At 36.4% G+C, this 18,195-nt stretch overlaps 1 pseudogene; it reads left to right on the top strand.

Moving 5' to 3' along the window:
- The first annotated feature begins 7,541 nt into the window (after positions 1–7,541).
- On the top strand, positions 7,542–16,381 carry LOC122071364 (annotated as a pseudogene).
- Positions 16,382–18,195: the final 1,814 nt, after the last annotated feature.

Raw genomic sequence — 18,195 nt, 5'->3', positions numbered from 1 at the left:
TTTAATTCCTTCATTCATTTTTCTGAATTTTTTAAGATTTTTTTAATTTTTTTAACCGGTCCTAATCGATGCAGGAAAACCATACGATTTCTGACCCTTAACCGATCCTTACCAATACCGATTCGTATCGTATCGGTTTCAGCTGTGACCGATACCGATCACTAAATCCTTGCTTCTACCACATGAGAGTCCATTTGACTGAGGTTACGTATTGGATTATAGAGGTGCCCTCTAAATTCTTAGAGATCTTATCAAGCCGATATTTTTTTTCTCCGTATGAAAAAGAAAACCAACTCATGTAGGACTTGTTGGGAGGAGGTACCCAACAGGACTCTCTCTCTCTCTTAAAAAGGAGATGAGTTTGGGAGAAGATAGGATTCATTCATATCGATATACGATAACCATTGCTAACTTCCTTTTCTTCCAGATTACGTTCCTGTTTATTTTGTATGAGAAGGAACAAAAGTAGTAAGAAAGGGAGTTTATAGAATTGAAGCCTTGAGATCCTTCTTCCATGGCAGAAACCGAAGTGGTTGGATCTGGAGAGTACAGTTGTTTCAAATGCAGAAACCATGTTTCTCTTCACGATCACATTATTTCTAAAGAGTTTGTTGGGAGAAACCACCGGCGAGCCTTTCTGTTCTCACATGCGAAGAACATTGTATTAGGGCCTATAGAGGACAAGGAATTCAATACTGGTCTCTATTGCTGATGTCTTATGCTGCGAATGCAGGGAGGTGTTGGGTTGGAAGTATGAAAAAGCTTATCAAACTGAAAACAAGTTCAAGGAAGGAAAATTTATTCTTGTAAAGTGCAAGATTGTAATTGATGAGGAATACTGGTAGTACCTCTCTCTCTCTCTCTCTCTCTCTCTCTCTCACTTTGATTTGGCTTTGCACATTGAATAATTTTTTGTGATGTATTAAGTATTTTTTTTTTTTTTTTTGGTTAAATGAAATTCTTTCAGAGAACGTGGAAATGGAGAGTTCTTGAGTATTGTGACTCCTTTAATCATGGAATGGAATTCGACACCAACAGGGCCTTCTGTGCTAATGAATCAACAACAAAATTGATCTCCATAGGAATACAATGAAAATAGCATGTCATAAAATGAGATGAAAAATGTAAAATATCTTGCACAACTGATAATGTAAGCGTAACATGTAATACAAAGTTAAGTTTCAATTAACTTGCAACTTTGTCTTGCAATTTTAGCGTGGTTAAAATTTTCTCTTTTGTCCATTTGATGGCCACAATTGTTTAGGGTACCTTCCAAAACAAATATCCTCAGAGACAAATTGTTTTTGGTTTTACCACTGTTTACAGTGTTTTAGTGTTCGGTTCCAGTCTAGCCCTGTCGGACTGGTGAGTTGGTCCCAGTTTTATTGAAGCATGATTATGGGTATGGGAATCAGTACATGTACTTGTTAGTTGTTACAAGATATATTGAGGTCAATAATCTCTTTCTCACTTGGAGAGATGTAGGGAATGATTTTGGTGCATTGAAAGGACACAGCAATAGGCATTAGGAATGGCAATGGGGAGTCTTATATTTATCAAGGTGTATTGTTTGCCTTAGTTAATTTTTCATATTATAGAGCCTTTTTAGAGCCAAAAAAAAAAAAACTCTGTTGTGAGGTAGCGAGATCCAATGGCTGGGGTGTATGTCGGGATCCTCCCAATCGTTGGATCCTCTTGCCACTCACCTCCCATTGCACAGGATTCAAATGACATCAGATCTTTCATTTCTAGTTTCTCTTGCATTTACTTGTAGGGATAAAAATGAAGTAACCTTCACCATTGCTATCTATGGTTGTAAGCTTCAACAAAAAAAAAAAAAACTTCACCATAGCTCCCTATGATTGTAAAAGACTTGTAAGCTTTCTATAAATTAATGGCAACAGTTCATAGAGTCTATGGATGAAGTTGCCAAGACTCTCCCCCTCCCCCCAGCCTGCCCTTCACTCAATCTCTAACTATGAAGTTGCCAAGACTCTCCCCCTCCCCCCAGCCTGCCCTTCACTCAATCTCTAACTAGGGGAGTAATTTTGGCCCTAACAGCCTAAACCTGGCCTAACCCACCTTGAGCCCGAACAAGGCCTAGGCTTAAAGTCATTAAATTATTTATTAATTGATTGACACAATGTCCTATATACAAATAATGTCTTTTGGTCAAGTGTCTTGAACATCTTATTGTGTTGCATTTCAATAACTTCATTCAATTGTTTATTGATCTATTTGTGAGTTTCTTTTTTGGATACATAAGATATAAATAACAAAAGCGTTATGGACAAAAATCAAGGCTAATCAAGGCTAAACCGACCCAACCTGCCCTATTTCACCCCTACCTCTAGCTATCCTATTGGATGGGGTATAGCAATTTTGGTATTTTGTTGAACCATAAGACATGGGTACTTAATTTGGGAGTCTTGTAATAAAGCTCTAATTCTCTCTTGGGGATCCAGCTCCTCTCCTTAGAATCCATCGCTCAAATTGGCCAATAGTTACCTAGGCGAGCACCACGTGGCAAGGCGATGATCGAATGTTTTAAGGTAGGCATGGAGAATGAAGCGCCAAGAACCATTGGATCATTATTGGACAGGTGGTGCTCACCCAGGCGCCACCTAGGTGGCTATGGGCAACACCTGGGCAATGGACGCTCAGGAGAGGAACCGAATCCCCCTTTTGGTGCTCTGATTTTAAATCTCTTGATTGGATGAAGCTAACTAGCCAACCCAAATCAACATAACCTAGTTTTAGGTACTTGACTAATAAGGTCAAAAGTTCTAGAGGTTATAGAACGTATTAAATCAAATAGTTTAATCTAGTGGTGCCGAAAGCAGGCCCACATCAGTAGGGCTTGATCATAACTGATAGGTTAGAACCTGAATCTAGACCAATCAATTAGTAAATGGTCTGGTGTTGGTCCTAGTCTGGTTATTAAAGAGAATTCATGGTGCTTGGTTGTAGCCCGATGGGTGCTCAGCAAGGACTGATCGACACTAGTAATGGATCGGAGTGGACCATTTGTGGGCTATGAATAGTCGGATTAACCCGTTTATAGCTTGATCAACTCATTTTTGGCATGGTTACAATCCATTTAAACTCTATTAGCCCACTTAAATACCAATTAATTTGACCCCGATTATGGACTAATAATCGATCGACCTACCAAATATAAATGTGTTCATGCCTAGATTATGAAGCTTGATTAACTAAATGATGTGATAATGGGGTAGGGACTTAAACTGGCAGGAGCTAATTAGGCCTGAGTGAAATCAACTGGGACCGACTGGTTGACACCCCTACTTTAATCTATCACATGCCAAGTTGGCCCAATCTAACAAGCATACCTCATAGAGGCCCCTACCAAGTATGTAACATACCACCACACTTCCACATCTTCCTTTGATAAATAGCCTTTTATAGGTGGGTTCACTCGGATCCATCTCCTCTCCTAAGCGTTGATCGCCCAGGTTAGCCCATAGCTACCTGGGCGATTGAATGTGTTCAAGCAGTGATCCAATGGGTGTACTTCTATCTACCAGAACAGAGGCACCACACCGAGAGATGTTGGATCACTACTTGGACACATGTCAATCATCCAAATAGCTATGGGGAAAACCTGAGTGATCAGCGCCAAGCGAGGATCCCGATACCCTCCACTCTACTCGAAAGTCTTCAACCTATGGATAGGAACCCTTTATTCTCATTCTATTCCAAGCCCATTGGGTAGCCTTTTCCTTGCCTCAAACCCATGATATAGTTGTAAAATTTGTTACCATATCCAAGGGTGCCAACATACATGCCAAAAGCAACAGAGCTGATGGAAGGTGTTAAATCATGCCCTTTAAGTTATTCCCATACTAGGTTAACTCGATCTATCGCCACCCTAGATTGGGCCCATCCAAGCTTGAAAGAATTAGCTGCACTTGATGCCCCATAATTGATATTTTATTTTGAAAGATATTCTTCTCGAGTTCAAGACAACCCCCTTCCTCCCAGCCAAAAAAAAAGTTGTTGGGACTGAAAAAAATGTCAAATATCAATCAAGTAAATACCCTAATCAGTATTGCAAGGATGGTCCAATAAATAGACTTGATTTATATGATTGACAAGTAGAATTTTAGGATTGGTTTATAAGATAGACCAGCAAAATTTTAGGATAGGGTTGAAATTTGTGATGGACCCAAGATCTCCTGGTCACATGTAAATTTCACCATTTCACCAGACAAAGTGGTACAATAATGCAACAAAAAATCTGAAATTATTGAGAAATGCTAAGCATGCCAAAAAAAACATTGTGAATTGATGGAATATTGAGAGAATGCATGACCATACATATGAGTCAAGATTCTCTATCCATATGGGATGCCTCCCCCACATGACATGGATCATTTCTACCAAAAAGAAAAAGGACATGATCCCCCGACCATTACCAAACATTGAAGGCAAGAGCAACTCAAATGTGAGTAGCATCACTGGACATTGAAGTCAAAGAGCAACTCTCGAAGGTGAGTAGCATCCCTATAGGAATGAAATTAACAAGCATTGATGTCTTTGATACCTTTGATAGTGCCTTCTGTGCTCCCTTTGCCACTGCACATCATTTTCGTTTTGTTTCCATGGGCAATGGCACCTTTGGCGACATTACATATGAAGTCGCCTCATCCCACCCATTGTGGACTTTTATTCTAACATCTTCAGTAGCTTCCTCCATTTTCAGGCCAATCATCTCAACAGAAGGTTAGGAATAGATAGAGGGAAAATTTTCTGGTTGGTTAGTGTCATGGAAAATATCCCCAGTTGTCCAAGAAAAAGTCGAAGCATGCCGAGTGAGAACCCAAGAGGGGCGGCACCAGTTAGCCGATCACCCTAGTAGAAAGCAATGGGAAAAACAAGCACAATCACCACCGCACAGATGGAGGGCACCGAGAGTGACCATCTATGACTACAATCCTCGAAGCATGACCACCAGATCACTTGGCTTAGGCTGCTCGGTGGGTTTTATATTGAACAAACGAGCCCCCGAGAAGTATGTCAAGCAAGGCTCATGGGTCACTAAACATGGGTTGATCCAAGGGACCGTCAAGAGAGTCACGAGTTTACCCCACTTAAAGGGTATCTTCGTCCAACACTCCAACCCCATGAGACATGAACACTGAGTTCCCATATCTAGGATGATCTCCAGGAAACACTTTCCCATTACAAATCTTACGAGATCGACACTATTACCTACGATAGACAACTTACAAAATTGGGACTTTTGATGGGAAAACTGCCATTTTCCCACAATAAAAACCTCAGGGTAAGCCTTATTCTCAGGATGAATTCTTTTCGATTCTTCAGAGAATTATCTGTTTGGACAAAAGTCTAACTTAGGCATCAGAGAGTCCCCTGCCATCAGCCCAACGTTGACTCTGTTGTGTTTGCTCCTCTCTACAAGGACCAAAGGAGGCCTAAGACGATTTCCAGAAGCAACAATTAGAAAAACAAAAGAAAAAGGCGAATCTTATTGTTGATTACTGGTCTAGATTTGAACTTCCAACAACCTTAACAGTAACTAACTGCATGCCCATAACAGGTTATAAGATGAAAAGAGGGGGTATTCTGGACATTAAAAAAAGAGCAAGGAGAATGAGGGGTAAAAGTTTAAATGTAGGGGTGTATTAGAAAAAAAAAGTAGAGATAAGTAAGTTTTAGTAAATATAGGCTAAGTGTAGGATAGTGACAGTAATTGCCCAAAAAAAAAAAATCCAAATAAAAGCATGGTAATTATCTTTCATGCTATTTAATTTTCTTTACTAGATGTAGTATTTAAGAAACGACGATGCTCCTTTTTCCTGCACTCAAACTTTTAAATTTCTTTAACAAGGTACAAGTACCATCAAATGAACAATTATAAAATATAAACCTATAATAGGAGAATGCTTACCTCAATTATTTCTAAAGAGTTTGTTGTGAGAACTGCTTGCTAGCCTTTCTGTTTCCCCATGCGAAGAATGTATATGTTTTTGGGGCCTAAAGAGGACAAATATAAGTAGGTGTTGGGTTGGAACTTAGAGACCAACAACTTCAGAAGGTCAGAGCTTCCTAGCTTGTGTGTCCGTGTGTGTGTGTGAGAGAGAGAGAGAGAGAGTCAACGCCTGCTCAAAGCTTTCAAACATTTTAGAGAGCAAATAGCGCCTTCAGATTTACCAAAATAAAAACACGCGCCTTCAGAGAGTCCAGAACTTCTGAGTTTCTTAAAGAGCGAAACCCAGCACCTTTAGAGAGGTCAGAGCTTCCGAGCTTCTCAAAGAGAGAACCACCGCCTTCAGAGTATCTCTGGGGTTTTGATTTTATCGGTATCAGGTTGCCATATTGAATAGAAATACTCCTGATTTTCGAGAAAAAAAAAATGTCTTTTTTCATTTTTTACACTGGTCTGTATCGTTCAATCAATACGGTATCGATTAGGTCTCAAGATTTGAAATATGCCAAACTAATACAGATTACTCGTTACGAACGGATACCAACACTTAGAACCATGCTTTCAAACATACTTTTAAAATTTTTTTATTTCGGATAAAGAGAAATCTATTGATAAATAAGTGTTAGGGCATGGGGTTACGTAGTTACAATTTTCTGTCAACCACAGAATGAAATTTGATCAGATTGTGTTATACATTGAATAGATAGGGCCTTCCGGGCTAAGGTGTCCACTAATGGACTCCCTAGGAACAACATGGAAGGAACATGAGACAAAGTATGATGCAATACGCCTAAGATCTGAGATTATCCGCAAGATGAACAATGGAATCGGTTGACTAGACTACTGCATATAGGATATTACTTCTTTACCATCAGATTCGACAACAATGTGCTCTGCTCCAAGAGAGATCCCTTCAAGGATGCTGGAACAAGTAGCTAGAGCCTCACCTTCTTGGATGTCAATAAAAATAAACTTCTCAGATTAGCCAAAAAAAACTTCGCAGATCCCACTCTACATTTTCCACCATAAGGATTCCTTGCTGCATCGCAATTAAATTTCATATATGGGCTTCGAGGAGGGTCCAAGGGGCAAGGAGTAGCCTTATTTTGATTGCTGCACTTTAGAATATCTGCACTCGCCTTCAAATTAAGACAGAATAAACTCATGCCATGCATTTAGAGCTGCTGAAATTACAACCTCAGGCTTCCAATTCTTTTTACCATAGCAGTTGGGCAATACATATTCCAGAACTTTAGATTGATTGAACAACAGGATAATGAAATAACAGAAAATTATAAATAAAAGAATTGGAAGTAACCTTGTCATCAAACCATTTAGAAAAACGTAACGTCGAGGAAGTTGGAACGAAGAGGTCAGAACGGTAATCATATTCATACCATTTGTTTTGAAAAGGTTGCAGTGGAAGAAGAAGAAACGAAGAGTCAGATCTCTTAACCGTTCTACCAAAAAAAATTCCCTAATAATCAAGCCACTTAAAACCGTGGTAGGCACTTTAAAAACTCATTCTTGCTCTTCCTCTTCTTCTTCCCCTGAACTCACAACAACCATGACACTACCTCCCCAGAAGCTCTCTTTTCCTTTCCCCTTCCCTAGGACCCAATCAACTGTTCTTCCTGACCCATCTCCTTTCTTCTCGCCAAACCTCCTCTCATCTCCTCTTCCAACCAATTCATTCTTCCAGAACTTCGTTCTCAACAATGGTGATCAACCTGAGTATATACACCCTTATCTAATCAAATCTTCTTCCTCTGCCCTCTCCCTCTGTTACCCATCTCGCTTCGTAGATTCTGATTTCATCTATCAAGTTTTCAGTCCAGATCTCATCGTATCAGCAACACAGAACACCACCAAACATACTCCTAAGAAGCATCATCTCTTCTTTTAGTGATCTTAGTGTTACCTTAGACCTTGGTAACCTTCGATTCTTCCTTGTCCGAGGAAGCCCATTTCTGACCTGTAATATCGACACTGCAACTCATCTTTTAGTGATCCATACTGTTCTCTCCCTCACACCCAACAGTTCCTTTACAAAGCACATCATTAATCTCAACAACAATCAGACATGGCTCTGTTACACTTCGTCGCCGATGAAGTTGACTCACAGCAGCCCATCTCTCCTCTTATCTGATAAATTCTGCGGAGTAATCAGGTTTGTGATCCTCCCTAATTCTAATAAACAAAATGAAATGATCCTTGATCAGTTCAGTTGTTCTTATCCAACATCAGGAGATGCTCTGTTCACCGAGCCCTTCCATTTGGAGTACAAATGGGAAAAGAGGGAAGGGGAGACCTGCTCATGCTTGCCCATCCTCTACATTTTAGGCTCTTGTCGGTTGATGATGGAGATGTTTTTGTTTTGGAAGAATTCAAATACAGAAGCATTGATGGTGAGCTTGTTGGTGTTGTGGGGGACTCCTGGGTCTTGAAACCTGATCCTGTTCCAGTAACTTGGCATTCAGTTAATAGGATCAATGAAGAAGCATTTCCAGAAATTGTCTATGCCCTCTGCAAAGATGTTGAAGGTCTGATATCGTCTCCATTAACGAACAATTCATCTTACTTCTATGGAAAGGCAATTGCAAGAGCAGCTAGATTGGCACTGATTGCAGAGGAGGTATCCTTTCCTCATGTGATTCCTACAATTAAGAAGTTTTTAATTGACTCAATTGAGCCATGGTTAGACGGAAATTTCATTGGCAATGGGTTCGTTTACGATCCGAAATGTGGAGGAATTATCACTAAACAAGGATCATATAATTCTGCAGCAGAGTTTGGGTTCGATGTATTCAATAATCACCATTATCATCTGGGCTACTTTCTCTATGCCATTGCAGTGCTTGCAAGGATTGGCCCTTCTTGGGGAAGTAAGTATAGACCTCAGGCGTATTCACTAATGGCTGAATTTATGACCCTGGGTAGGCATCCGAATTCCCGATTCACGTGTTTGAGGAATTTTGATCTCTAGAAGCTGCATTCTTGGGCTGGAGGACTAAATGAATTTGCAAACAGAAGGAATCAGATGAGCACAAGTGAGGTAGTGAATGTAAGATTTCCAATTAGGTGGGTTAGCACAGTCCAAGATTTGTTTCTAAAAATCGGTTTAGTGGTGTTAACTACAGATGGAATAAGCAGAAAGGATCCAATAATAGTAAGTGATCTCTATTGAGATATTGGACTCTATTAGCACACCTTAATGGTATGAAACATATATTATCATGTGTGGACCTAAGGTATTGTTTCCTTAATGGGAAGGAAACCCTAATTTCATTGCAGGGTTAGTCCCTACCCTCACCCCTATAAATATTTATCATTGACCTATTAAGTGAATGACTAGAGAAAAGCCTAAAGTAAAAGAGAAAGAGGGTAGAACCAACTAACAATGACGTTCATGGCTTCAGGTACGCCATTCTTGTGTATGTAGTAATTGTATTGTATGCTTATATGATCTCCATGTATGTATTGTGTATATGTTTTCTATCAATGGTATCAAAGCAATTCATGGAGATGATGGACAACAATTTTTTCTTATTTTTATTGTGTTTTTTACTGATTGATTCAACTTAAAATAATGGTTACTATGAACATTAACTGTAACCATGGCTGATATCGTCCAAAATTGTTTCCCATACCGTTGACCATTAGGTGGTCGGAATATCTCTTGAGATCCAAGGGTTATTGTCTTATTATTCCCAACATTGAACTCTGGCATATTGATCACCGAGATCAAATTGGTATTTTCAGTGGGAAAGTTTTCAGACTGGCTATACCCCATATTGGTTAGAATCGGCAACGTTTAATCCCTGAAACCTCAAGCATTATCCCCTTATACTTTGGTTGATGTGTCGTCATGGGGATCTTGTTCATCGAAACCAAACCTTTGTTCATCGGATTTAAGGGTCATCGAACCTCTGTTTTGGCCGCTCTATACAGTGTCGGTTCGACTTGCAGAGGCGGTGAATATCTGTTTAAAAAAATAAATCCAAAACCGACCTACAACTCGGCGGCGGCTGTTTTGGTTTGGAGAAGAAAAAGAATATAGAAAATGCATGGGGATGATGAACACATTACTAATCAATGTTGATAAATTGAAATTAAACATTAAAAAGGTTGCACAGTTCGATTTGGTGGGGAATCAGCCATCAAAGAAGGATTTGATTGGGAATTGGCCATTCGATTTGGGTGGTCTTTGGGTTACAATAGAATAGGGGTTGAGACTAATTTTTGAAGCATCGACCACCCAAATATTGTTCGTATGACTTTTGGTGGTCACTGACTGCAGCCACCCCAAAGGACCAGAGCCGTAGGGTAGGGTTCTGTTTTGTTCAAATCTGTCCCAAGGTTGAAGATGGACAGATTTGGCATTTATATTTTGTCTTGGACCTTTAGGTCCTTTAAAGTTTTTTTAAAACAAAACTATTGGGCTCAAGCAAATTTAAGTTAAGTCTAATATGTGACTAATGGGCTGAGCCCATGGATATTTCTTTTTAATTTGTTTGACTTAAAAGTAATGGGTTCAAGCCCATAGATATAATGGATTGACTAATGAGTTCAATCCTGATTAGAATGAATTAAAGCAAAACAAATCAAACCGGCCAGACCAAACCAAAATGAGTCAAACCAGATAGTGACCACACATGGTTGAACCAGGCCAAGCCTGGATCCAACCGGTGTTGACAGGAAAGTATTTATTAAAAAAAAGAGGAAGAAGAAGATGATGGGATTTTTCTCCTATGGGTGTGATATTACACCCCTGCCCTTAAGTCAAATTGTTTTGGGCATATTTGAAACTTAATGGGCTTGGTTGTTTTGAAGTTTTATTTAAAGCTTGATGGGGCTTATTGACAGAAATTAATAATAAAGAACAATCAAGTCTAATGAAATCTTGTGGCCAAACACATTGGAAGTTTGAATCACATTAGTTTTTTTCTTTCTAGAAACCACTCCCTTAATGAGTTACTCTTTCTTGGAATAGTAATTGTCATAAATTATTTAAATTATAAAAGTTCTCATTCTCAATTGAATTATTGCATTGTTGCGATGGTTATGGTTATAATGCACTAATGTTGTCTAGTTTGGTGAATGGATGTTCAATGTTTATATGGTTAATGTGACTTTCGTGTTTAAGAAGTTCTATCTCTATGCCATAGCCAATGGTGTTTAAGAATTAAGATTATTATTGATGCTATCCTACGTATATTTTGTAATTACAATTGCAAGAGAAAAGAAGGTAGGTCGCAGTCATAATTAATGCCAAGGTTCTTCCTATTGATCGAAGGTGCATGAGCACCTGTATGTTTGTCATTGTTGGCCAACATCATAGCCCCAAGTCACGCTAAGTAGAACAGTACCTTAAAAAAGTGGTAAGCTTTTTCTTGATTGCGGCCTTTGATCCCCAGTAGAGTTTAATATAATTTATGAAACAATTTGGATGATGGTGATTGAGAAGATTTTTTTTTTTTTTTTAATTCATTAGTGCTTGTTATGGGGTTATTCTTGGGATTTTCTTTTCAAAAGGTAAAGAGGAGGCTAGGAATGGGTTTTCACTAGAATGGGCAATAATATGTTCCTTTTTTTTTTTTTTTTTTTTATGTTGAATACCCAAAATTGTTCAAATGGAGAGGGGAGAGTCATATAACCATTTATCCTGTTGAACTTATAGGCCAGGCTAGCCTAGTTGATTAGGCTATCGGAATGTATTGTAATAGCTTTATGGGTCTTAAGGAAACCAATCCATCTAATAAGTTTCGGTTCAATTGGTTTGTGTTGCTCAATTGATTGATCCTGATTTAAATTGATTTGATTGATCATTTAAGATCTGATTTAACTTTAGTTTGACTTGATTTGACAATCCCTATTTGACTGGTCAAACTAGTAGGATAATAGAATTATGTACTTTGTGCTATTTATATGGTTCGACTAGTGAGAGGGTGAAATTCAGAAAATTAATAACATTTAGTATTTGCATGTCATATTTAAAACACCATATAATTAATAAATATGTTAAAGTAAATTGGGTATAAGCGTCCACATATGTTTGGCTGCATAATACGTTTCTTGGAAACCATGTAAGGGTGGGTGTCATCACCAAAAAGGCACATCTTATTATTTTATAGTTTTTTTCAAGACAGTAAAGTTGGTGACATTTCTTAAAGATAACGTCATCAAAATTTATGGATATTTATTTTAATTGTGTATTTATTAACAGTAAAGATGATAATTTTTCAAATGTGATGTCATCAAGATTTGTGAATAAACATATTAGAAAGGGAAACTAACTTAGGAGTTCTTTTATCCAAAGATGATTGAATTTTTAAATTTTAGTACTCTTTTCACAGTTAATACAAGAAAATAAGAGACTAGTGAATCTTTATCCCAAAAGATAAAGATACAGTTTTAATTATAACTCTTGAGTGATATAATCATTACAATGAATGCATATGAATCTCACAAAGTTGAACTTTGTTATTGGTGTGATCTATTAGTCATGAATTTTTCGATTATATTATCTTATGACTTTCATAATCAAATAGGCTTTGTGAAAATTCTTTGTGGGTAGAGTTGATATCTTAAAGACTAATATCAATATTGATGTTTACACTCACATTTGAGATGTTGTGATACAAGATCATCCTATGTTGCTTGTACATGTTGATGGTTTATTAACTATTTTCTTCATAGTTTTAATGAAATACAATTTTGGAACCTAATAATTAGATAGACCATAAACAATTTATGCAAGTAAAATCATAAATCATTTGATTTTCGCTTATTAAAATGACTTCTAAAATCTATTTATACTGTTGACTATTTTGGCATTATTTATTCAAGTCAACAGTTAGATCTAGTTCTAATATGAACTGATGTTGACTTTTATAACTAGTACTTTTATTGGGTCATCTAGTCCCACTCTCTTATATTAGTGGGAGAACATAATATTATCCTATTAAGAATGATAGATGCATTATACATGTTTTATTATATGCACTATACTAGTCGTTTTCATGAATTTTAAGCTAACCTGGGGTATTTCGATGTTTTATTCGATGCTATATTTTATTGTCCGTGACATCCGATTTCGTCACGAGACACTTAATTATGAGTATTGACACCTCATTATTAATTAAAATATAATAAGTATATTGTTTAAGTAATATTTATTTGAATTTATATGTTCTATATGTACTTATAATAAAGTCTAATTTTATTAAAAATTCATTGAAGTAAAATAGATATATTATACGTGAATGATTTAAATGAGCCTATTGAAGTTTTAGTGGCTTATTATTATAAAGCCTATGAAATTGTTTACACTTACTATGGATCTAAGCTTATATTATCTTCATTTGTTAAGAATTATTGTTGTTTTGGCCTAGTAGTTATTTGGTTTATGTGCCCTATTAGCTAATGAACTTTTTTTACTTAAAGAAATTATAGGAGTTTATTGTAGTTGACTTTAAAGATTATGTGCTAATGATTGTATTATATATTAAAGTATTTTGGGCTAAAAGTTCATACTTGTATATAACTTCTTATATCTAATGCATTATGAATAAGGTAACATATTTCATGTGTTTTTGCTATCATGAATAAATGTTATGAATTATCATTTTATCATATTGTTATTATTGAAAATTATTATATTTAGAATTTATTTATGACAATGATCAAAAGTACAAAACTATCATACTAAAAGTGTACTCACTTTGATAACTGCTAAATTATGGTGGTGCCATATTGACTATTAGAGTTTGTAATGGGTTGCTCTTGTGGGCTTAGGCTAAAAATATTTCGGTTATATATTGAAATAATTCATCTTGTTATTTGCATCCAAATATAAATCCATGGGTATTTGATAGCAACCCAAGTCTATAGATTTTCATAATTTTGATGATTATGCTTCTACTTAGTGGGCTAGTTGTTGAGATTGTTAAATCACTATTAACTATTCAGGATGAGTTGTAGTCAAGAAGACCATATGGCGAACAATGTGCTCTTGCCACCACAGGTGAGTCTTTGTTTGGTTGGTTTCGCTTGATAGTGAGGGTGATATTTTGGGTTTCATAACTTTGGAAGTTCTTGTCTTACCACCATAGGTGACGGAATCTTCAGAATGATATTGTTTCAAGCGTCTTACCTTACATGTGAAAGATTTCATTACATGTTGGGGGGATCTTACCACCACAGGTATGACCTCAATAACGTTGAATCTTTTCCTAGTTGCGTTTTTCTACAGCTATTGAAAACAATACTGGGATAAATCTGATTAATAGTCCAATTAATCAGGTTTAATTGTATTATTGGGATATTAATATGTCTTCTGTTCTTGCATATATTGTATATTTTGGTAAATATCTATAATTATATTTTTCAGCTTTGACTTTCCATCTATTTTCTATTAAAATCCTTGAATGGTTCGATGAATGGAACTAATCATTTTAATATTTTTTTAACTATTATGATAATGAATTTAATCTTGGATTGACGTGCCTCCTAAGCCAGTGATTGTTAATTTTGTTCAAACTAAGGTTCTTTATGAAAAGGGGAAGAATCAAATAGATTTATCTAAATATCAGTGGGAGTAAGTTCAAGAATCATAAATTTCTCTAGAACTACATTACTACAGATAAAATAATTATTTATTAAATAATTAAGGGCTTGATTTTAAAAGTTTTTCAAAAGCATGTCACTGATAAGGGACCTGTTAGTTCTTTTGATGTATTTTATTAGTGGGAGCTTTGCTCATATATTCAGTTGCATCCGACTTTCAATTTGATTTTTATATTTATGGTGCATTATTATTGTTCTCAAGAATAGACATGCATCTTTATTATGGACAATTGCTTATATGTATATACTTTTTTATTTGCCTCCTTCAGAAAATTGAGGTTATATATGGTGTATTTACCTCATTCAATATTAGAGGTTTTAGTCAATACACACACATTTAGTTGCTATTAAAGCCTCGTTTAGTTTGAGGCTTGGTGCTAGCATATTGGGACATTCAAATCCAGTCCCAATGAGCTTCCTTAAGTGAAGCTTGAGCATTTGGAAAATGCTTGTAATTAATAAGACCTTTAGTATCTGTCTCATATGGCTCATTTGGATTCTGAGCCTGGACCAATTTGGAAATAGGAATGATGATCACTATTACATGTTATTTTCATACCACACTTTCATACTGTTTAGCCCAAGTCGATGAGGTTATGAGCACTTTGACGTGTTTGGTCTCATATCGTTTTAGATGTAATGATCAATATGGTTGGATGTTTGTGATTTTCATTCGGACCAAGGCATTTGATTTAAGATGCACTCTATTCAACACTTTTTTGTTTGTGGCCACATTTAATTTATCTACATTGGAGAGTCGTTTTAAATAAATTTTAAAATCTAAAACTTGTGACATATGCTACCCAAGTGGGAGATTGTAAGATTTTCAATTAGGTGGGTTAACATAGTCCAAGATTTATTTCTAAAACCGGTTAAGTGGTGTTGACTACAGATGGAATAAGAAGAAATGATCCAATAATGGTAAGTGATCTCTATTGAGATATTAGATTATATTAGCACACCTTAATGGTATGAAACATATATTACCATATGTGGACCTAAGGTATTGTTTCCTTAATAAGAAAAAAACCCTAATTTCATTGCAGGGTTGGTACCTATCCTTACCCCTTTAAATAGTTATCACTAGCCCATTAAGTGAATGACTAGAAAAAAAACCTAAAGTAAAAAAGGAAAGAGGGTAAAACAGACTAACAATGGCGTTCATGTTGTAACAAGGGATTATTTTGCTATATCCATGGCTTTAGGTATGCCATTCTTGTCTCTATAGTAATTGTATTGTATATTTATCTGATCTCCATGCATGTGTTGTGTATATGTTTTCTATCAATGAATGCTTACTATTCAACGGCATTAATGGGATTGAGCTATGGAGATACTAATCTAGTTGACATTGGCTCAACACTTGTAGCAATGGAGATTCAATTTGCACAGACATGGTGGCACATAAGAGAAGAGGAAAACATGTATGAAGCTGAGTTCAATAAGAAGAACAGAGTAGTGGATGTTTTGTGGGCTAACAAGAGGGATAGTGGACTCTGGTTTGCTCCACCTGATTGGAGGGAGTGTAGGTTTGGAATTCATGTGCATCCATTATTGCCCATCACTAAGTTTTTGTTTTCTGATGTTGTGTTTGTGAAAGAGCTAGTTAAATGGACTTTGCCTGCTTTGGTTACAGAAAAGTAGATGGGTTTTGTGTATACATTGGAAGGGATATATGACAAGTATGGAGCTTTGGAGAAGATAAAAAGATTGAAACAGTTTGATGAGGGGAACTCGCTGTCTAATTTGCTGTCGTGGATACACAGCAGAGGTGATTAGGAAGAGGGGAATGCGTTAATAGAGGGGTTTATCTATTAGTACTTAGTACTGCTGGCATGTATGGCATGGACACTACTGTTAACTGAGAGGACCTCTTCCCTGCCACGTCTTTTTTTTATATTTTAGTTAATTTAAATTTTAGAGTCCTTAATTTTAAGTGGTTTTGCATCACCAGGGGACCAATGAGAGCATGGGTTGGGGCATTAAGATTTTTAATTACACAAGGGGTAGGGTAGTAATTCCATGTGCCCCATTGTGGCATATAGGGGCCATGTGATGAGGCAACTTTCTTGACGTTCCCTACACCTAACACGAATGGGTGTGAAAAGACATAGCTGCCCCTGAGTGCTGGGTATTGTCACTCCTGATTGTGTTTGAGTGTAGGGGGCGTCGATGGGTATATAGAGTAAAAATATGCCTAACATTTGTTAGGAGAAGGATAGATATAAGGAGGCACTAATACACATTACGCAACTAGGGAACTGAAAAACAAATCCAATGAGCCTTCAATGATGCGCAAACGATCACACCATTGAACAAAGAATATAATTAATTTAGTGAAAAAAGGCATTTAGTTTTAGCTTTGGGCAAGAGAACACAACCCTCCTTGAATTAGAGATTTCATGTTCAAGAAATTGTTATTTCAGTCGATCCCTCAATTTTCGAAGCTTTACATCTGTATGCGTGGTCAGGATCGACATTTCTTACCTTTCTCCAAACCCATTTCTAGAATCCAATTGATCCAGCAAAAAATCTGTTGAATATTGACATGCCAATGCAATTAATGAAATATTCATTTTCCACTAAGATGTAGGTACCATTAATTTCTAATATAAAATTAAAAAAATCTTAGAAGAATGAATTTAAAAGATTTATAGCAACACTGGAAAAATACATTCACCCCATTTAAAATCTTGATCCTAATGGAATGTATCCAATTGCAAATTTAATGTCAAAGGCTAATTTAGATTTGTTTTTCTCCTTTTCAGGATTGATATGAAAATAATGAGGTTAAAATCACTACCCTATGTGCAGATGCCTATGCAATATCCAATCTAGTAGTCCTCTATGAAAAGGAGAATACAATTTGGGATTAGGCCCTTTTGAAAATTTAAGAAAAAATATAGATTACTAATAGACTTTAAGGTTAGTAATGGTTAAGAAGAGATGCGGAATAACCTTCCCACTTGTATGAATAAAAAAAACAAATATAGAAGTGAAGTAGAAACAAAATAAGCATAAGCAAAGCAGACATAAAATTTAAAGTGGAAAACTCTTCTATGTAAAGGGAAAAACCATGGGGCAACTCCGAAAGCAATCTACCAAAAAGCAATGCAAAAGATGTAATTTTTCACCTCTCATTTTTATGCCTCGAAACTTTAAATAATCATCAGATTGAGAAAAAAATAACAAGCACTTGAAGATTTATATAATATCTGAAACTTTAGATAATCACAAGATTGAGAAAAAAAATAACAAGCACTTGAAGATTTACATACTATATTATCTCACACCAACAACTTGCTACAAATTCACCTCTACAAGCCACCAAGAAATTTCTTCCAAAACTTAGAGAACCCAATCAAACGCACAAATCGTAGCTTTGATCAACTGACTGAAATAAGAGTGTGAGATATAGCTAAACAACCTCAAGAAAGTGACTCAAATGTGAGAATAAACCTCTTGCGAAATTCTGCAACCTATCTTCTTCAAGTGGTCAGGAATATCTTCCCTCGCCCTTTTATTTTTATTTATTTTTATTCTTTTTATTTTTTTTGCTTCAAGTAAGCAAAACCCTTCTTCTCTTAAACCTT

Source organism: Macadamia integrifolia, unplaced genomic scaffold, assembly GCF_013358625.1.
Source record: "Macadamia integrifolia cultivar HAES 741 unplaced genomic scaffold, SCU_Mint_v3 scaffold_216A, whole genome shotgun sequence".
In the NCBI taxonomy this organism is placed as follows: Eukaryota; Viridiplantae; Streptophyta; class Magnoliopsida; order Proteales; family Proteaceae; genus Macadamia; species Macadamia integrifolia.
This window is presented reverse-complemented; position numbering and strand designations above follow the sequence as displayed.